Source organism: Spermophilus citellus, assembly GCF_964194105.1.
Source record: "Spermophilus citellus genome assembly, chromosome: 4".
Lineage (NCBI taxonomy): Eukaryota > Metazoa > Chordata > Mammalia > Rodentia > Sciuridae > Spermophilus > Spermophilus citellus.
The window spans coordinates 207,857,639-207,880,706 of record NC_138185.1 but is presented as its reverse complement, the minus strand read 5'-3'; positions in this window follow the sequence as shown (position 1 = coordinate 207,880,706).

Here is a 23,068-nt window from a genome sequence, read left to right as displayed (position 1 = left end):
AACTACAGTTTTTAAGTATTTACAGTGGTTTATAGTTTGTGCTGAATGTTCTAAAGGAAGAGCGCCTGAATAATGTACTGTTTCAACTGGTGTGGAGAATTTTCTCCATATTAAAAATGAGACAAGAGTCCCAAAGGTCTATTCATGGGTCTGGCATAGGAAAGGAATTTTGTGTGCATTATGAAAAAGAGAGGTTTCAAGAAGAGGTTGACAATGGTATACTCTACAGGTTACCATTTTGATTGAGGCTGGAGTTTCTGTCCCATGGCTTCCTTCCCCACACCTAAAACATGTCATTGCCAAATTTACTTTATAATAAGGAGGATGCATTTTAACTTTATTTGATTTTGTTATGTGCTAAACCTCAAAATCCTACAACAGAGATAATTCTAGTTACCACTAGTTCAGCAATTCTTAAATGGAACACTTGTCTCATTTTCAGCTTGGCACTCTCTTATAGTTATATTTTCCATAAAAACAAGGCTTCTAAATCAAAGGGTATATAAGAAGCTCTTTTAAGCAAGAAGCAATATGAGATAATAAGAAACTCCTGAGAGATGGTATACAATGAATTAAGGATTAAGTTTCAGCTTTAAATTTAGTGACTTTTTTCATAAATGGACATTATTTATAATACAGCTACTTTTCTTATATATCATATAATTTATATATATGTATATATACATATATATGTATACATATTTTTAAATTGTCTTCACAATTCCCAGGTAGAGGGGAACCTGTCTATTTTGGAAGCTATTAACTCATCCTAAAATTGAAGAAGAAGAAAGCAAATTACAACTTGTTGATTTTCATCTAACTACTGGTGTAGGAATTTATATAAAGCCCTCATTAAATTAATTATCACAGTGGATGAGGATAGTTTTCTTCTTCTTCTTCTTCCTCCCCCTCTTCCTCTTTGTGTTTCCTTCTCCTTTTCCTTTTCCTTTCCCTTCTCCTTCTTTTTGTTCTTTTTCTTTAGATGAGAACATACGAAAACTTGGTAGTTAAGATATCACCAATAGTAGAATTGTTTAAGAGAGGATGCTTTGCTGTTAGCCTGCCTCGGTCAAATTTAGATTTTCCTTCTTTTTAGTTATATTGACTTGAAGATATTATCTAATTTTACAAGTGTAATTTTCTCCATTTGTAAATTAGAGCTTATATTTTCATATGACATACCTACAAGAGCTACTGCCATGCTTAACTGCTGACATACTAACTGTAATCACCATCATCACTGTCATCATCATCATCATAAACATCATAATTTTTAATGTTTAAAGGGCAAAGTAGGATTTGAACACAGACTTATTTGACTTTCAAAATCATATCATTTCATCTATAAATTCTTAAGTCATAAGTAGGCATTCGACTATGGAAAGAAAGATTCTTATTACTGTAGGAATGATCATTTCCACATGGGCGCTCCGGTTGTTTGGTTTGAACCTGTGCTACACTGGTTGCTGTATATCTTGATTCTCACATCTAGCATTGCTTTGCCTACAACTCATTGTCACTTGTGGGTCTTTTTCATGGAAAAAGTCCTCTGGGTTCCATTTTTAACTATCTCCTTATGAGTCTTTCCCATGCAAGTAAATGTTTCCCAAACCTTCAGTTATAAGCCAGATATTAAACAGGTACACAATCAAATTCTCTGTCACCAGGGAGCATTCTTGATCATTGTGGAACCACTTACATGGATTGGAGCGGGCATGGTCTTCCCTGAGGTTGTGTAACATGGTGGCCCTGCATACAAACAGAGGCTTATTGATCTTCACCTAAATGAACCATAGCAATTCAACTCAACATGTATCATCCTAAACTCATCAATAATACTCAAATATTCCTTCTCATGATAAATAACTTGGTAAATTGTTGTCAATAATCATCTACTTATGCAAAGCAGAGACCTCCAAAGGCAAAGGTGTTTCTGGAATTATCTTTTCTTATCCCCATGAGCCCCCCTAATCAACTCTTGTTGATTCCACTTCCTTAAAAAAATAAATCACTGACCCATAAATGAGAGGCTGTATTAAATATCTACATGTTATTCTATTTTATTCTTACAACAATCAGATGATATAGACATTATTATTAATGCCATTTTAGTTAACTAAAATGGAATGAAAAGAAAAGTGAATTGCAGTCAAGTCAGTTACCTGGGTCAGTATCATATAGTTATTAAATGATGGAGTTGAAGCTTCAACTGAGTCAGCTTGACTGCAGACGAGATATACCTTCTTAAAAAATATGAAACTTCTGGACTTGTTGATGGATTACAAGTGGAGCCTGTAGTTCAGGGAGGACTCAAAAGTAACCTTACGATTTTTGCTTTTATAAATGGACAGATTTACTGAAATGGGAACAACATGAGAGTAGGTTTTGGGGCAAGTGAAATAAAGTGTAAAATTTGACATCTTTATTAGCTAAACACATAGATATACTGAGTAGACAGTTGATTATATAAATATGGAGTCAGTTAAAGAATCAGGGTTGGAGATAGACATTTGGGAACAATTGACATATAAACAGTATTTAAAACTATGGAGCTGCAAGGGAGCACTTATAACTAATGTATATGGGAAATATTATTTTAATCTCAGCACTTGCTTGCTTCCTAAATCATAGTTGGTGTTATATAAATATTTATTGAATAAATAAATGTATTCATAGAATGCCATTATGTATCAGGTACTGGTCAGCACTGAATGTAAGAAAGAACTGAGGAGCTCTGTGTGCATTTATATTTGTAAGTTAAGTGGGTTAAATATAATGTATCATAACCTACAAGACAAGAAACAAGTGATAGCGCTATTAAATTCAGTTTAGGGTTCAGATTTGACAATTTTATTTTAGGCAAGTAATTTAATTATCAAAACCCTATTTGGGGATCTATAAGTTAATCTTAATGGTATAACTTTAAAACTTCATAAAACAAGGAATTAGAAAATACAAACCCTCTAAGTTTGAGCAATAAGGATACATGAAAATATTCCATGACACCACACAAAGAAATGAATCAGAGAAGCTGAGATACCAGAGAAATAAAGTTAGTTAAAACACATAAACTTTAATTTACATAAAATAAAAGTAGCAAGAATTTCAAAGGAGCAAAGGGAGTTTAGGGGTTGCAGTACGCTATCTTGCCCGTTATCAGCCATATTCCACGGGATGCGTGAAAAGGAAGAATCCTCCTGAATGTTAATCACTGGCAAGAAACACAACTGTCTGGGAGACAGAGGAAACAGGCTCACAATGGCTGAAGGATGTTTTCCAAGTGGATGATCAGTGTCTTTGCTGCTACAGTTCTTAGGTTTATGAACCAAGACAGTTCTTAGGATGAGTAGTATACATCCTACTTAATATCATTGATATCCATTTCCTCTTGTATTTTATTTCTTGTCTTTATGTTTGTTACTGTACTAAGGAGAAGAAAACATAATTCTTCTGTGCTTACTTTTCAAACACCTTCTCTCTATCTCTCTCTTTCTATCTCTCTATCTCTATCTCTGTCTTTGGTAAAATCCAGGACATACACATCATGTATGACAGTTTTTAGTCAGCTAGTGAACAATACTATCTCTTTAGTACATTTATCTGACAATTGCAATAATTGAATTATGTAGCTACTAGGAAAAAATATATAGAAATTCTATTCTACCCCTGCAAACTTCCTCCAAAATGAAAATCTCTCATTGATGTGGAGGAAAAAAGAAGATGGAAAAGTTATATCTGTTCTTTTCCACCTGTGCCTTTTATCTATTGTGACTTTTTAAAAGACTATCTGTTATGCTTTACTGAAACACAAAGAGTAAACTTTCTTAAGGAACAACAAAAGTCAATTCAAAAACATTTCACACACATCCACTCAGAATGAGAAGGGGTGAGGTCTCTGTTACGTTTGTTTGGACTATAACTCAACGACCATTCTCAACAAAAAGGAAGAAATAAAAAATAATAGTTGAAGATTGGCTGGCTTCACTTAGCATAATCTGCTCTAATGCCATCCATTTTCCTCCAAATTCTATGATTTTGTCATTTTTTTAATGCAGAGTAACACTCCATTGTGTATACATGCCACATTTTTTTTATCCATTCATCTATTGGGGGGCATCTAGGTTGGTTCCACAGTCTTGCTATTGTGAATTGTGCTGCTATGAACATCGATGTAGCAGTGTCCCTGTAGCATGCTCTTTTTAGGTCTTTAGGGAATAGACCAAGAAGGGGAATATCTGGGTCAAATGGTGGTTCCATTCCCAGCTTTCCAAGAAATCTCCATACTGCTTTCCAAATTGGCTGCACCAATTTGCAGTCCCACCAACAATGAGCAAGTGTACCCTTTTCCCCACATCCTCGCCAGCAAAAACAAATGCCAAATGTCCTCTTTGATATAAGGAGAGTAACTAAGAACAGAGTAGGGACGAAGAGCATGAGAAGAAGATTAACATTAAACAGGGATCAGAGGTGGGAGGGAAAGCGAGAGGGAAGGGAAATTGCATGGAAATGGAAGGAGACCCTCATGGTTATACAAAATTACATACAAGAGGAAGTGAGGGGAAAGGGAAAAATAATACAAGGGGGAGAAATTAATTACAGTAGAGGGGGCAGAGAGAGAAGAGGGGAGGGGAGGGGGGATAGTAGAGGATAGGAAAGGCAGCAGAATACAACAGACACTAGTATGGCAATATGTAAATCAATGGAAGTGTAACTGATGTGATTCTGCAATCTGTATATGGGGTAAAAATGGGAGTTCATAACCCACTTGAATCAAAATGTGAAATATGATATGTCAAGAACTATGTAATGCTTTGAACAACCAAAAATAAAATAAAATAAAATAAATAATAGTTGAGTCCAAACCCCCATTTATTAAAGGTAAGCAGAAGATTGTACATTGGACATGATGGTTTCTGTAGGTTATTGTTTCAATTTAAGGAGACTTCCTTTATTCCATTTATGTCATCAGATTTTATCTCATAAATATTTATAAAAGATTGTGCTAAATTTTGTGTTATAAAAATAAAAAATCCTTATTTTATTCTTTAATTTGTTTAGATAGCGCAACTCATTAATCCTTTTATTATTATTATTATTGTTAAGATAACCTTATGGCTTTGTAATTAACCCAGCTTTGTCATGGCATGTTATATTGGTTATTGGGTTTCTCATTATAACCACTTTTATTCTACATTTTATTGGAAATATTTATATGTGCACAAAATTATGTTATGTGCTATGCATTTGCAATTTTATTGACAAGTCATAATTACCTCAATAATCTTAGGTTCACTCAATCTACTTTTTCCTCTATTTTCTGCAAAGGATTGTGCAAGACTGAGGATAACAAATTCTTGAGGGATTTTTAGAACATGTCTCTTAAAATATTTGGATTCATGATTTACTCTGGATGAGTATGCATTTTTAATATAGATCTAAAATTTATGCTTTATAGACCATACAAGCTAATCATTTTCTCTTTATTCTTTTTTTGTGTGTATTTTTAATTTTGTTTCTTTCTTTCTTTTTGGTAATTTGTAGACTTCAACTTCATTTTCAAATGGATAGGTTACAAGGGGTTTCTATCCATTGTAATCTGGACTTTGGTTCAGATTAAAAGGGTTTTTCTTTTGCCACAAAGTATATTTATTGTTTTTAATCTATTTTGAATCATGTCCTAACTTATCATTCTCATTAATGATTTTTTTAAACTTTATTTTACTTTCTCCAGTCAATTCCTCAGAATTTCTCAACTCTGTTTTCCAAGAATGAACTTTTGGCTTTGACAAGCTTCTTCAATATTACTTTGTAATTAGTGTTATTAATTATTACTTTGAGGTTTATTATTACTTCAGGGTTTTTTCTTTAACTTAATCATCAATTTACACTTATTTATTTATTTACTTATTTGCCTCATTTCTTAAGATAATACACTTACCTTGTCTTTTTCAGACTTTTCAACTTTTTTTATGTACAAGATTTGAAGCTATACATTTTTTTCTCTTAAATAGTCTTTAAAGTCACATGCACTTCTTTTTAAAATAGTTTACTATTTCTTTATATGGATATATTTCTCAATCTCCTTTTTTTGTCTCAGATATTTATATGGATATTGAATTTTTAAGTAATGATTTCTACTATAAAAGCCATTTTGTGTAATTGTTGCTTAGATATGATATTCTGTTATGGATTTAATAATTTATCTGCATCAAATCTAACACTATAAATTTTCAAAAATTTTTTATATTCAAGAAATTAAAAAAAAGAAAGAAACCCAGGCCCTAAACTTTCAAGAGTCTACACATTCCATAAGAGAAACTCTTAATAGTGCTTCCTCATCCCAATGAAGATTCATTTTTCCTTTTTTTATATTAGATTTTAAATTAGATATCATTACTACCATCCATCTCCAAAACACTTTTTTTTTAGATTTTTATTTTGTACTTTTTAGTTATACATGACAGTAGAATATATTTTGACATGTTTATAAGAATATGAAGTACAGATTCATTTTTAAATATTTTCCTCTCTACAGAATATCCAATTTCTGGACTGGGGATGTGCCTTAGTGGCAGATTGCTTGCCCAGCATGTACAAGGCCTTGGCTTCAATTCCCAGAACTAAAAAAAAAGTATAGAAGAATATCTCATTTTTATCTTTAGTCCAGCTATGTAACAAAGAACACAAATTATTTTTATCAAGAATTTGTAGATATGCTGCATATACTAGGAGTTTTTCTCATTATCTATTATATCATATTGTATAGACAAGTAATTTTCTCATCAGTATTTTTACATTTAAAATGTAAGTATTTGCTTAGGGATTTCTGATGCTCAGCTAGTTTTGGAATAGTTAAGGTAGTCACTTAGAAAGATAATGATAGTGGTATTTAAACACAGACTTTTCTTACTTTCAGTGGGATTTCTCAAAATGCTAGCTGGTTAATAAACGCTTATATTTTTCTCAAGGTAATTTAAATGGAACCAAATAAATCATCCCCAAAATGTACTGTTATCTTTGATCACTTCATTAAACTATTCTCTCAAATATTCCTCTTTCACTCATTGCATTAATTTATGGAACTTTTATTGAGGACCATGAACTTTCTCACACTTCATCTCTTGATTGTTCTAATTATATGTTCTGTTCAATATTAGGTTCTCAAGTATTTTTTCCAAATATTTATTATGTTAAAAGAGACATAACATAAAATTGATCATCTTCACCCTTTTTAAATATTAAGTGCATCCATATTGTTCTGCCATCACCACGACCATCCATATTCACAACAATTTTACAATTACAAAGTTAAAACCACGTATCCATTAAACAATAACACTAATGTTCCTTTCCCCTAGTCCCTGGCTACCTGCAGTCTATGTTCTGTTCTGAATAATTTTATTACTTTAGATATCTCCTAATATATGTGCAATCACATAGTATTTGTCCTTTTATGACTGGCTACTTTCCCTAGCATGCTATTTTTTCATTTTCTTTTTTTGAAGTATTGTTTGATTTGAAGTTTATTTTTCCTAACTTAGAAACACTTTAAATAAGGGACCATTTGGTCCTCATTAAAAATGCAGGGAAAAATTTGATATTAAAGGTATCAGAATATGATACTTTTTAAAAATTCTTTTATGGTCACCTTCAACTTGTCTGAATGATTTATATTTATCACTTAATGCCATTTTTGTTGAAAAATTATTAGTATGAGTTTCACTATTATTTTTGGTATTCTACAATGCTCATTTAAAATAGATATATGAGAATTTAAATTGTATACAGTCACTGGTAGTACACAATTCATACATAATAGCTTGTATGTACACATAACGGATCATGAAAACACTGTGCAAAACAGATTCAACTCTTGATTTTATTTCTTGATCCATGCATTTCTGACCTGACTATCCATGTCTTATTAGTCCTTCTCTTTTCTTCCATGCCATCACTTTCAGAGTAAGTAATTTGTTAATAGAAGGAAGTAGCATGAATAAAAATTTTTATAAAAAAAAAACCTAGTGTACTTCAGTCATTAGGGTTTTGCTGGAACTTTATTATCTTATTTCGATTTTTGAAGAAAATTGTAGTTCAAAGAAAACAAAATTGTAGCCTCTTGAGTTGGTATCAGAATTAGGAATAGTGATTACCTTGCACTTGCAGATGCCTGGTCTTCCAGGCACCACTGGCACACAGGAATTCTGGGGTCAATAGGCACTGCAGTGTATCTGTCCATAGATCAACAAGGAATTGGAGCAGTACCATATCTGTCATGTATCTTCTCACGCATGTGATAGGTCCCAATTTTCTTGTTGGAATTCATTTTAGAAAATAGAAGCTTGATGAAAAGCTGTCAAAATTTACAAGGTAGTAAAAGTAGAACATTAAACCACATGCAGGGGCCTTCTAAGCACAGGATCCTGTGTGTTTACATAGATCACACCTCCACAAAAATAGTCACTTTCAGCCCCATAAACCTTTAAATAAAGAAATACTTTCATATATTATTAAGCTTATCACTATTACTAATTAAAAATTAAAAAATGGACATCATTTTCAACACCATTATCTATCTTGCAAATTTAGAACAACAAGAAATAAAAACTGGGCTCCATTCTCCACTGTAAGCAATGCTTTGATTTAATACAGCACCAAGGAGCTATTTAAATAATCATGAAGATAAGCAATTTGAATGTTTCAGATTACCAGTGAAACTTTTTCCAAAAAAAATCATTAAAAAGCAATATAAATCAAACTCAATCTCCAATCAAAAATATTCATAAAGTATGATTATAATAGTAGTTGCCTTATTCCAAAAGTTTTCTTATCATGCTAAGTGAAAAAAGAAGTTTCTTTAAAATGGCTTTATAGAAATAACTAGCAATTCTTTTTAAATGGTGGAACTTAATTACCAAAAAGCTCCCATCGAATCTATTTTTAGATTATTCTTTCTGATTCAATGTGTAAAGTAACAAGTTAATGTCACAGAGGAAACTAAAGGCATTGAGTCCTCTTCTGATTTAATGTACACTTACATTAAATGACTATAAAAAATATCAGAAAATTTGGTATCAAATTAAACTCTGGATGCTGTACTCAAATATTTCTTAGGCTTGCACATTAACACACAAACAAAATGAAATGTTTAACTTATAGTTAACTAAACAATTTAGGCTTTTTCTACTTTTTATATGTCAAAGAAGACAGGATATCTTGCCATTTGCTAAAATCATGAAGAAATCATCATCTGAAACTCAATTTTGAAAACTCATTATTTGGTACCTAGTAATATTATCAATTGGTACATCTTTCAATGAATGTCTCTCATCTTATGTGAATATTTGGATTCAAAATATAAGCAACTATCCTCATTTACTATCCTCTTAATAGATGTCACTTCCAAAATTCCTGAGTAATAAGTAGCAATTATTTTCTAAAATACTTGAGGGCTCACAAGTGGTTGACCAAAATCATCAATGTCCCTGACTTTAGTCCTTCTACTTAGTCTGCAGTCTTAACAAATTGAATCGTGATCGATTTTAACTCTGGCCTTGACCGCTTAATTCATTAATTTATATCATCCCAACATGAGAACCAACACTGTTATCATCACCAAAAAACAACAAAAATGGCATCAGTGAGTAACCAAGGTGGACAGAAGTCAACAAACTAAGATTCCTTAACAAGAGGAATGCATTTAAGAGTCCCTGCATGAGTTCTCAGACTGATAGTAGCGACCATGATTAGACAATGAAGGAAAAAAGCAATCTTTTTATAAAATGGCAAAAAGCTTGGTTCATTTCTGTTCATATTCTAGTGTTCTGTGGAAGGTAGCACTGGTGAGCAAGGAAATTGGATACTTAGCTGGGAAGGTTTCTAAGCAAATTTCTGATTGAACTGCTTAGTTCCTCCTGGCTGATTATAATGAGTTTTGAGACTAGAGAAAAAGGAATTTTGAGCATGAAAAGAAATTAAATTTGGAAAATCCTTGGTCTATCCACACTTCAATACATGAGAAAGTACATTCTGAAAAAACGCATTAAAGGTTTTCCCTAGCAAACATTTGATTAGATTATTATTAGGGTTATGTAAGGCTGTGCTGCTATAACAAAATAGCACAGACTTGGTAATTTATATGGAAAGGTTCATTTATCACAGTTCTAGAGATAAGAAAGATAACATGAGGGTTCCAACTTTCAGAGAGAATGAGCACTGTGCTCTTACATGGTGGAAGTCAGAAGAGAAAGAGGGGACAAGTACTGGGTCTTTACAAGTAGAAGACCTGGACAAAGCAAACCTTCTCCTGCAAGACCTTTCTACAAAAGTAGCATTATCAATGAATGCAGGTTCTACTCATGAATTTGGGAACGAAATACCTTCCAAAAGACCCACCTCCCAACACTATTAACTTAGAGACTATTCTAAGGACATGAATTTGGAGATAGGCATTCAGAAAATAGCATGTGTAAACTGTAGATTTAACTTGCTTTCCTGGCAGAAATATTCCTAGTTTGAAGTGAAAAGAATGGAGATAGGACAGAAGAGAGGAAGATTGCTGAGCTTCTTACATATTACAGAACAGGACGTGGCCACAGATTTATCTGGCTGTGAATATTTCCTGATATTCAGTTGAAAGAAAAAAAAGACCTCACATTTGATTCATACTGTATCAGGGCACTGCCACGTTTTCAACAGGGTGTTCTGTATTCAATAGGAGCCCCACCTGGAGCCATAAGGTCACATACATTCCCGACAGTGTAACCTAATGGAAGGAAGTACTGCAGATCCACAGTGGGGACAAGGTCACCCCAGTGTGCCTGGAGGGCAAAGTATTGAGCCAAAGAGTGCAATCCTCCAGCCTTAACATCTTATGCTATTGACCCTGATAGATTTTTAATTTGTTTGTGATCTGTCACCCCTCCTTTCTTTCCTTTTGGAAAGAAAATGTCTTTCTTATTTCTATCTTACCATTATTTTGAAAGCACATAGCATGTCATATTATTGTGTGTTTCAAAATTAAATGATGGTTCCCAACTGAATATCAATTTTAACCTCAGGATAAGTTATACCTCAAGTCTCACCTGTAACTTTTTAGATGATATTTAGATGAGAGGTTGGACTTTTGACTTGAGATTGATATTGGAAATAGCTTAGATTTTTGAAATTACTTAAAAGGAATGAATTTATCTGATATCTGGGAAAGATGCGTATTTTGGGGAGCCATTCAGAATGCTATGTATTAATGTTGTTTCTCCTCTAATTTCAGGTGTTGAACATCTAATCCCAATGGGATGGCAATGAGTGTGTAGGCCTCCTTTGGGATTTTTAGCTACAGGAGTACAGGAGAAGATACAAGAGAAGGCTTATTTCCTCTTGTCACTTGATGACACAACATGACAACATCAGTCTACACACCAGGAAAACGTTCCTAACCAGGAAATGAACTGTTTGGCACTTTGATTTTGTCTTGAGAAATATTAAAAATGCATTTTGGTTGTTTAATACACCCAGTCTATTGTATTCTTATTATAGTACTCCAAACAAAAGTAAGGTTTAAATATTTTATGAGGATTAATTACACTTACTCCAAAAAATTAATGGCTTTGCATAGACTTATTTAAAGTGAAAAAAGAAGTAATCATGGAATTTTTAAATTTGGAATGAGGAACATTTAACACAAAAATTGGTAAGCATTGAGTAATGGAGACTTTTGTTACATGCTTATCTTGAGTGCAAAAAAGGACGAACATAGTATTATATATTGGGTATGTTTTATTGTCAGCTACATTTTAATATGTAAAATGTAATTGGTTATATGTTCAGAAATATTGATAAACACTTTTAATAATATAATTATTTCCTGTTCAGATTTTTTAGATTTTTTCCATAGGTCATACTAACAGGAAGAGGAAAGAATAGTTCTCTTTTTCTCTTTACTATTCTTTTTTCCTTTTCTCATTTTACTCAACCGAGACACTTTGATAAAAGTGATAATTGTTGCATATTGTTTCATCCTTGATTTAAAAATAAAGATAACATATCATCATTAAATGCATTGTTTTCGTGTTTTTATGAATTTTTTTCTTTATGAACAAATGTTAAATTATCAATAATTATGTAATATTATTATATAATAATTAAAGCATGTATTAGGTGAAGTGATTTATGGTTTCTCTGCCTTAATATGTTAAAGTTAATGTGTTGATTTGTATTCTGATATTCACTTGGCCAAGATGTGCTGTTCTTTTAATATGATGCAGTATTTAGTTTCCTTATGAGTAATTAGTATGAATTCCTCTGTGTTTACAACACACTAGAATTTTCATTCACCAACAATTTCTTTTATCATTACTGAGCTTTGTTATGAAATTCTTAAAAACTTTGTGAAAGGTTGAGTGAACATATTTTCTTTGTCCATTCTCTGAAAGAGCAGATAGGAGGTTAGAAATATTTACTCCTGGAAGAACCATGGTGAGGTCATCAAGACATGGTATTTTTTGCAGAAAAATTTTAAGTCATTAGTTCATATTCTCACTTTATATTTGCTAATTTATGCTTAATATTCCTCTCTTCATACTCGTTATAAACTCTCTTTATAAACATACATATGTAGTGTTTTACACATTCAAATAAATTTTTGTAATTAACTTGTTTGTAATTTTGTCTTTTAAATGACTTCAGTATCTATGCTGAATAATGTTCTCTTTTTAATTCATGATTGTTTTTGTTCAGTCTCTCTGTCTTCTTGATTAGTCTCAACAAAAAATATTAATATTGTCAGACTTTTCTCAGAACTGCAATTCTGTTTTTTAATTTCTATAGTCTCCAATTACTTTCTGTCTTAGTTGTTATTATTTCCTATCTTTCAACTTATTAAATTAAATTGGTAATTATATCTTTTCTTGCCATTATTGGTAATTTGAATAAGCACTTCACATAAGGGGAAACCTGAATAGCCAATAATCATATGCAAAGATAGTAATCATCATTATAATTGGAAATAACATTGAAATATTAATTGAGAAACACCAGTATGGAAAAATTAAAAGACTAAAGTTATTAAGATTTATTAGAATATTGCAAAACTGAATCATTTAAACTTTGAAAGTAGCATAATCATTTCATGAAAAACAATTGGCATTATTTTAATAGATAAGCATACCTCTGATTCAGAACCTCTATTTCAAAGGATCTAGTATAAATATTTGAAAAAATGATGTGTAAAATAAGCATGAAATGTGAATATTTAAGAACATTAAAAAAATATTGTTGGAAGTAGTAAATATTTGGAAGCAACCTACATATTAATCAATAATTTAATAGATAAAATTTATGGTCATTCATACAATTAAATTATACATAGCAGCCAAAAACAATTATAACCACATACAACAGCAGACATAAATTTTAGGTGCAATAATGTTGAACAAAAAGGCTTCAGCAGAAGATAATATACTATGAGATTACTTTTATATACCATGAAAAAGCCTGTGTAAAACTAAGCAATATGTTATTGTTAAGCATGTGGTAAAATGAGAAAGATGCTCATAATTTAAATGAAACCAAATTTAAGACAGTAATTATCTATGAGGGAGGGAGGAAGAGATAGAATTGGGGAGTTCACACATAGGGCGTGTTTAGCAATAATTGTATTTCTTTTCTCACATTTATATGTGCTGGGTGTTTCCTTAATTTTTATTCATATAATTTACATGCTTTTATAAATTTTTAGAAGATATTTGTATGTTTATGATTATTCTTAAAATAGACCTTCTGATCATTAATCACATCAGCAGATATGGTCAAAGATTAAGGCAGGTTCAAGGTCCTAGTTTTGGGGTAGGTGATTTCAGGTATATATAAAACTTGGTTTGTTTGTCAGGGGGAGTGGGTACCAAGGATTGAACTCAGATAGGTCTCACTTTATTGCTTACCACCTCAATTTTGCTGAGGCTGGCTTTGAACTTGCAATCCTCCTGCCTTAGCCTCCAGAGCCACTGGGATTACAGGCGTGTGCCACCACACCAAGCCCTAAAACTGGATTCTAGAAAGACTGTTTTATATGAAGATTAAGCTTTTGTAAATGGGATAATGAGCTGAGGCTTTTTTTTCAGAGTATAATGTTTAGTAGAGTAATAACATGCAAAATAAAATCAGAAGACATTATACATACAGATTGTAATATTAAAAGAGAGGGTGTGTTCATATTAAATTTGAAAATTAAAATATGAGAAACTTCCCCCCAAATGGTTCTATATTCAAAGAAGAAAAACATTGAAATAAGACTGAGACACAACTCTGTCCTGAGCTCTGAAACCATGGCAAGTCATAGAACTGGCTGAGGTTTTGAGCAGTGGTATCAGTTGCTATCCAAGGCTTGTTCCTTTCTGTACTTTGTACCACTTATATTTACAGGATGTTACTTTTCAACCATAAAACAATTGGTAAGAGATTAAAATATTCATAATATAGAAAAACAAAAACACAGCAACAATAATAACAACAAAACCCCCAATTTTTAAACTAAAGCCATTTATACTCACTCATAAACAAAATATATATGAAACATAACCCCAAATGTTTTAAATGCAAACTCAGGAAATAACTCAAATATAATTATCACAAAGATTGTTTTTTAATCAACCTGGAATACAAATATAGCGTGAGGAAGAGACAGAATAAGGATCTGATTAAAAAATAACAAGGTAGGGTAAATTGTTGCTTAAAACATTGTATTTTGTAACAGTCTTGAAGGACCTTCTGATCAACTATATAGTAATGAATATGATCAAGAATAAACTGAAACCAGGTGGAAGCTTTCAGTCATGAAATCGAAGCATTTCCTGGAGAAAGTACCAAATTTTCTAATTTGTTGTAATTAATTGAGGATAATGCTTGGGAATTTTTCTTTCAATGCTTCATCTAAAGTGGCTAATTAAAGAAGATATATATTTGTATTAGAAAAATACATACAATTGTATTAGAAAAATATTTTTTAAAATTAAAATGTGTCTTTATCTAATATAAAGGTCAGTGATCTTTCTGTCTCACAATTTGTTATCATCCCAGATAATCAATTATATTTTGTCAGAACTTTGTTAGCAGAATTTTTTAAAAGATTTCTGACTTTTTCAGTTTTAAAAATAATTATACAATCAATTTCATAACATAGCATAGCATTTAACTTGGACTTTTATTTTATGTTTAATGGTGAAAAACCACCGAAAGTGACTTTGATAATTAAATTGCAATTCATTTGCATTGTATAATGCAAATTGTTATTTACATGATCTTTCTGCCAATACTGTGTTCCCCAGCTAAATCTTCCTCGAAAATAAAATCAGAACAACTTTGGATCTTAATCTGGAATTACCTGAGGAATTTATAAAGTTCTCATCTTTGCCTACTGATATTTTAGAAATATATTATTAAAAGTCACTTTAATAAAGACATTTGACATATATCCAATACCTACATGGAGACAGATTATCACAGCAGCTAGTCAAATAAGTAATTATCTGGCACTAACCCCTAGAGAATGTGTGGTACTGTTTGATACCATATTTCTAACAACTATCAATATCCAGCAATTTTCTTTCAAATGTCAGCATATATGTCAAGTAAAAATAAATGCAAATGAAAATCATGAATAAAATCTTGGACCTTAGTAATTTGTTTGGTATTACCCCCAAAAATGAATTCAAATCATATTTTATAGAGTTGTGTATATAGTCATGCATATCTTCCTAAAATGGGCAAAGTCTATATTTATTTGCCTAGTCAGAAACAAAGATTAAAATTCAGCTTTACAGAGATTAATTGTGTGCTCCTAGTTGTAACATGGGTTCCTTTTTTTTCCTTCTTTGTATGAACATTGAACCTAGGGGTGTTTTACCACTGAGCTACATCCGTACTTATTTTTGCTTTTTGTTTTGAGATGGAGTTTTGTTAACTTGATATCTTGACTCAAACTTTGGATTGTCTTGCCTCAGCCTCCTAGTATTAAATAAGCATGTTATCATTAAAATGCATTTCTTTTTTAAAACAAATGTTGAAATATGAAAAGGTCAAATTATAATAAGGGAAATATAAATGTTTTACTAAAAAAAGTCAGAATTCATTCTTACGTAGAATCTTAAGTGTGAAAATAGAAGAAAAAGATACTTAGATAAACAGAAAAAAAAAGAAGGATATAAAAGGTTAGTGGAAAACTTAATAAGGCTTTCAAAACCAATTAATAAATTCAGTGTTTAGGAATCACAAAGTCAAATATACTGAGGGAAAATATAGGGAAGGCAAATAAATCAGTGGAAATGTATTCAAGGTTTGAGAAAAAGGAATTCTGAGGTCTCAATTGTGTGTCCCCAAACTAATATGCTATAAAGCTAATCCCCTGTATAATGGTATTAAAAGAGGTTTCATAAGATTATTGAAAGAGCTCCAAGAAGCCTCTCTGACCCTTCCACCATTATAAGGACATAGCTAATAGATACCATATCTGAAGAAGAGAGTGAGCCCTTACCAGATATCAGATCTGCTGGTATCTTGATCTTGGAATTTCCAGTATCCAGGATGGAGAGCAGCCCATTTCTGTTGTTTATAAATTATCCAGTACCTTTTTATAAAATAGAATTTCCAACAGACTAAAACAGGAATGTTGTAAATTGAATGTCATTTGTCCCATCAGTGGATCAACATCGGATCAACTCTGACTTTCTTTCTCTCACTCTGGGTACTGAGGGAAACAGGCAGTTTAACTAAATGCCGTTCCTGCTGCTGCTGCTTTATCAATCAGTCACCTTCCTTGTTCTGGTCAGATTTTGTGTCTGTGACTAAAATACCCAACAAGAACAACTTTAGAGGAGGAGAAGTGTTTTACTAATTTTGTCGCTGCCGTGCCTAAAAGACCCAGCAAGAACAATTGTAGAAGAGGAAAGGTTTATTAGGGTCTCATGGTTTTTGAGGTCTTAGTCTAAAGACAGCTAGATCCAAAACCTGGTAGACTCGAGGTGAAGCAGAATGTCATGGCAGAAGAGTGTGACATGGTGAAGCTGATCACATGATGACTAAGAAACTGAGAGAGACTCCACTCGCCAGATACAAAACATATACACCAATGGCATGACCCCAATGTCCCACTTCCTCCAGCCACACCCTACCCACCTTCAGTCTACACGCAGTTAATCCCACAGAGACTGTGTTAAGACTCTCATCACCTACTAATATCTCCTCTGAACCACCTTGCATTATCTTACACATGATCTTGTAGGGGACACTTCACATCCAAATCAGAATAAGAAGTTTATGTGGGGCTCAGGGTTTCAGAGGTTTCAGTCGACACACAGCCAACTGCATTGCTTTGTACCCAAGGGGAAGCAGTACATCCTGGGAGAAGGGCTCAGTAAAGGAAAGCTGCTCAGCTCTTGGCAGGATTGGCAGCAGAGAGAACAGGAGAGGAGATGGCACCTCAGGGAAGTCTGACCCTTCAGGAGTACTCCTCTCAATGACCTTCCTCTAGCTAAGCCCTACCTACCTAGTGTTACCTCCCAATCCATTTAAATGTGAATATTCCTAAGCTAAAAGGAGATTTGGGGGATGCTTCATATCCAATCTATAACATTCTTCTCCTGGCCCCCCGAAAGCTCAGAGCCATCTCATAAAGCAAAATGCATTTACTCCATCTCTAAGAGTCCCGTAGTATTAACAGTTTTAGCACTGTCCAAAAGATCAAGTCCAGAGTCTTACTAGAGACTCAAGGAAAACTCTTGATTGTGAATTGTAAGGGCAGAACCTAACATAGAAATCATAACATTCTGCATTCCAAGAAGCACGTTGCATGCTCTCCTGAGCGTCCCAGTTTCCTGCAAGGAGAAAGACACAGAGTTATCATTTTCCTCATGGCCTGATAGTCACTAGGTTGCCACCAATTTCCTGGAATTTGATTACTTTCAAAGAGGTTTTAAATACTTCACTTATATTGTTCTACATACCAGGGATTACTAGTCTGTGTTTGTCTATCATAGCTGGCTAGTGTTTTCAGAAAAACTGTTTCTATTTTTTGAATAGTCTTTTATGAGTACTCTGATTACTACATAAAGAATTAGGCAAATGATTTCCTCACATCTAAATATATGTTCTTTATGCTACTAATGCTTTACTCTTGCACTTGATTTAACCATATTTCAAGATAACTACTATTAGTATTATTGTAGAAATATTGCTCTCATACATGCTCATATGCATTTAATATTCTAGAACATTTCAATATTTTTATATTTTCATGCAATCATTGAATCAAAGTTATATACAACCTGAGACATAAGAAAATGTGTTGGGAAGTGGGGTAGAGATGTCTTTATTTTACTTATTTGCAATTTCTGAGAAAATTAATCCCTAACATGCACACCTGAAATTTTTGAGTAAATGAGATCATGATTATTTTCTTTAAATACCTGACAGTTTTGATTATAGAATTTAAGTGGTAGGAGACTGTGTTATGATGTTGATCTGTTCAAATATTTGACAATACACTTGCAGTTTTCTCAGATTCCCTAATAGAATATACTAGTATAGTCAATATGGTAGCATGGCATATGAATGATATTATTCATTTGTTACTGTAACTGAGATTTTACCTTAAGTAATTAGTAGAAATGAGATCTATGCCTTTCAGACCTTCTTATATAAGCAAAAACAAATAATTGGATCATGCTTCAAAAGCAAATGTTATTTAACTCCTTTTATCTAAACTAACAAGTTGTCATTTTGATTGTAGAATAAGTATATTTTAGAGCTTAATTCTATATTATATATTTTTTTATATCCCCCCAAAGTGGGGAAGTGTGTGTGTGCATGTGTGTGTGCGTGTGTGTGTGATGAAATTAAAATTTCAATTGACACTTGAAAATATTTTTCCATGTCTATCTCATAATTTTTTTCTGACTTTAGAAAAGAAAATAAGACCTATGTATATAATCCAATGAGGTTATTATTACAGTCTTCAAGTACCTTATGTAAATTTAGAAATAAAATATCAAAAGAGCTACATACCAAACTCAGTTCAAATATATATCCATTGGAAGTCAATTCATTTCAACCTATTTATATTCAAGTTTAATATGAATAATTTCTTATACAAATTTTCTACTGAGTTGATAAAAATTGAGACAAAAGAATGAAATCATAATAGGTGTTATGTTTGGTTTTCTTCTCCTTCCAGTAGTCACATATGCATTGGCTACATTGTTGTAAAGAGGTAAACCACTTTAACTTTGTAAATATTGGTCATATGCTCTAATGCATGTTTTCAATTTTTTCCTATCTTTTTTTTCAACTAACCTGAGTACATTACATTTCACTGGGGTTCCAATGAAATTTTGAAACACCTTAAACCATGTGAAAGTATAGTTAGACTCTTCGTGCTCTCAAGCATTATATCCTTAGGTACAAAATTTTTGTGTGCCAAGCACAGGGGTATGTTGAATGCAACAGACATCATTTTTGAAGTTTATGGTTTACATGGTTTCAGGAGAAAAATAAAACCTAATAACTACCTACAGAAAAGTGCTAATGCAAAAATAAGCTTGTACATGGCAGTAAAGAATAACTCCAAGGCACCTTATGTTTTATTGGGATGTAAGAGCCACAGAGGTATGGGCTTTTTGTCTTTGGTGAGTCACTATATACATAATACTTTGCAGACTATCTGGCACATAATAACAGAGTTAATCTTGTGAATTTAGTGAATAGATGAGTGAATTGATAACATTTTTATTTTTCTAGGATGGCAAAAGATATTCTTCTGCATATGTGTAGACATATCATTGCTTAATACAGACTTGAGCAATGAGGAAGAGTCCATCATCAGGAGAGTGGAAAAAACCATCTGAGCAAAGGGAATATTTGGTAAAATGAGCATGGATACTTCTAACACTGAATGGCTAAGGTGGTTTGAGTACCATCATCCATGGGAAATATAGTAGGAGGTAAGTTGGAGTTGTTAGTAAAGCCTGTTTCTTTTATATTATTTTCGGCCATAGAAAATTGAGATTTTGTTTCTCAAAGTTGTCATAGAGGAGTTAATTGCTATGGAAAGATTTCTGATAATTATTAACTCATGAGAAGATCCTAATGAATTACAAAAGAGACTGTCCTTGTGTGCCTTGAACTGTAATCCTCTCTAAGTATTCTTGCCAAGCACATCTAATGAGTTCCTGAAGTTTGATAGCATATGTTCATAAAATGAGTTTGGATAAAGAGAAATAAGATATTATTTAAATATTTTATTTCTGTTTGTTCAAAACAAGAAGTAATAAGAAGTCAGATTGCAAGGATTTCTTGCATCAATATATCTAAATCTGTTGATTCATAAAGTCAGATAATAAGAATTTGATTAAGTAAATTTGGATTGTAAGGGATATCTGAATATAAATTTGATATAAGACATTTCACAATGAAAATGATTATGTCTTTGGAAAAAACAAATTTTCATGAAATCAATCTTGTATGTTCACCTTTAATAATTAAGGATGCTAGTCTATTGTGGGAATAAGTGCATCACAAAGGAATACAAAAATGTTTACATTTTGAATGCTTAGGGAAATTAGTAATGAATTGTATACACTAATTTCATTGAAAGTCCATCAGAGAAGGTAATAATTGGATTGGTGTTTGAAAGGGTGATTTGGTCTTCAGGAAAAACACTATATGGACATACCAAGTAGAGGAAATCCAAGCTGCTACCTAAAGCAGCAGTGGAAAACTAGAGGTCTATGGGCCAAATCTTGCTGCAGGTTTTTTAAAGGAATTTTTGCATATATCTCTAATCATTCAAAAGTGCTACTGGTATATTAATGGTACAATAACATTATACAATTTTGATTTTATATATTTACATTACTTCTTGGCTGCTTTGAGCACATGCACTTATAATCCCTAAGGAATAACTGAAAGGTAAAAAAGTATAGAAACAGTTTTTAAGTGCAAATTCTGTACAATAAACAAAGTAAAAGGCAGAGTTCCTAAACATCTTCTTCATTTTATTCTTATAGATGATTGAAATCAGAGTTCATCAAACTTCAGCTCAAAAGAATAGTCTTTAGCTGTTTTCTTTAAATTATATTTTATTGGGATGAAATAGCATGCGCGTTCATTTGCATGCTATCAATAGATGTTTTCACAGTATAATGGCAGCAACAACAGGATTTGCAAACTGAAAATATTCATCATCTTTCCCTTAAAGGAACCTAAATAAAAGATCAATTTAGATGAAGCCTGTTTAATTATGTATAAATCCATCACATCTCTATATACAACATATCAGAAACTCCCTTTGTACTTTGTCTAACTTATATCTATATAAATCCTTTATGTTGTGACTTTCCCTGCATAAATTCAGAGGCAGAAGTAAAACCCATTTGCAGATTTATCAAGAGCAGCTCTATTAGCTTCATTCTCCAATCCACTTACATGCTGGTTAGCAGAATCTGAAGGAATCATTACACAGATGATCAAGCTGTCCACCTGTCATCTTAAAATAAAGCCACTTGCAAAGAAAGATAAATGAAGTAAACATCTGCATATTGGAATAAGTAAGATTGTCAAATTTTAAGTTAAGTAAAAAAAATAATTGTAAGAAAAATACAGCATTAAAATAAAATTCATTCAAAAGCTAAAACTAAATGCATTTCTTGACCTTGATTTTTCTCTCCTGCAAATACTGGCAAGAGGAAGAAAGACTGAACAAATCCTGTTATTATCATACTTCATTTCAGCATCTGTCTGTCTGTCTATCAATTAGGCTTTTAAAATAAAGTACAGGCACATATTTTAAAGCAACCCACAACATGATTAATAAGGGCAGCACAGTAAAGAAACATAAAACTGCCCTGTCTCCTTCATCTGTTCTTCTGGTGCAGTGATTAACCTTTGAGTTTATGAGTATTTTTGCACTTGCTTCAGATAAAGTATTTTATGAGTTCTTCCCTCCCAGGCAACTTGGATTAAAGTTATCAGGCCCAGGAAGATAGGGACCCATAATGACTGTTCCCCTTGAAATCATAATCTTCCTCTTTGCTACATTATCTGAACATTCCTTGCACAAACCAGATGGAAACATCAAGGCCCAGGCAAGACAACTTGTTAAGGTCACATTCTACACCTATACATCATTCATGCTTAATTGATTTGCAGCCCCACCTCAAGACAGATTGCCATACCTTATGAAGGCTGAGAATATGAAAAGATCATTTTTGCTCCCCATTAATTCCCATTTGGAATGGTTCCTGACTTTACAAAACTTTTTGGCAGCAAGCTTGCTGATGACTGATCACTCCTTCTCAGTGTAGAAATAGGGCAGAAGGAGGCAGATTTATCTTTCAGTAAATTCCTTACGAAATAGCAAAGTGTGTTGGGGTATCTTGAACTCCAGCAACATATCACCGTCCAAAAATAGCAAATAAAAAATGACTGACTTTGCCAATATCCTGAGATTCTACAGACGTCTCATTTATATGGGGGAGGCACTGGCTCAGCTGCAGAGTTGGCACAGGCTCCACGATTAAAAAAATTAGGTTAACTTCTGTTTTCCAAAACCTGACAGTTTACATCTCCGTGTATCAGGAAGATTCGCCATCTTGTTATTTCTCCCAAACCCATGCTTTCACAGGAGGATCAGCTGGAAACCTATCAGAGCTAACTCAGCTTCACCTCCTCAATGAAAGGCACGCCATTTTGATTAAATGTTATTATTTCTCTTCAATTTGGGTAAGAAATTCTGCTAGTGGGGAGACAGTAATGGATAAAGAATGGCTTTTTTCAGCCCATACACCTCTATGACTATAGTCCATGCTTTTGAGTGAAGTAGTGTTTCAGGGACAAAACAGAGAATCAGAGACAGGGAGAGAAAGAGACTGGTAGGTAGGGTAAATTTGGTCGGTTAATCTTTAAAAAGTATTACTTCAGATGATGCTGCAGCAGTAAGTAAAACAAACATACAGAGGGAGCATTCCCTGGTGATTCATATAGTATCTTCACAAAGAGATTCTATTGAGAAAACACAAAACAA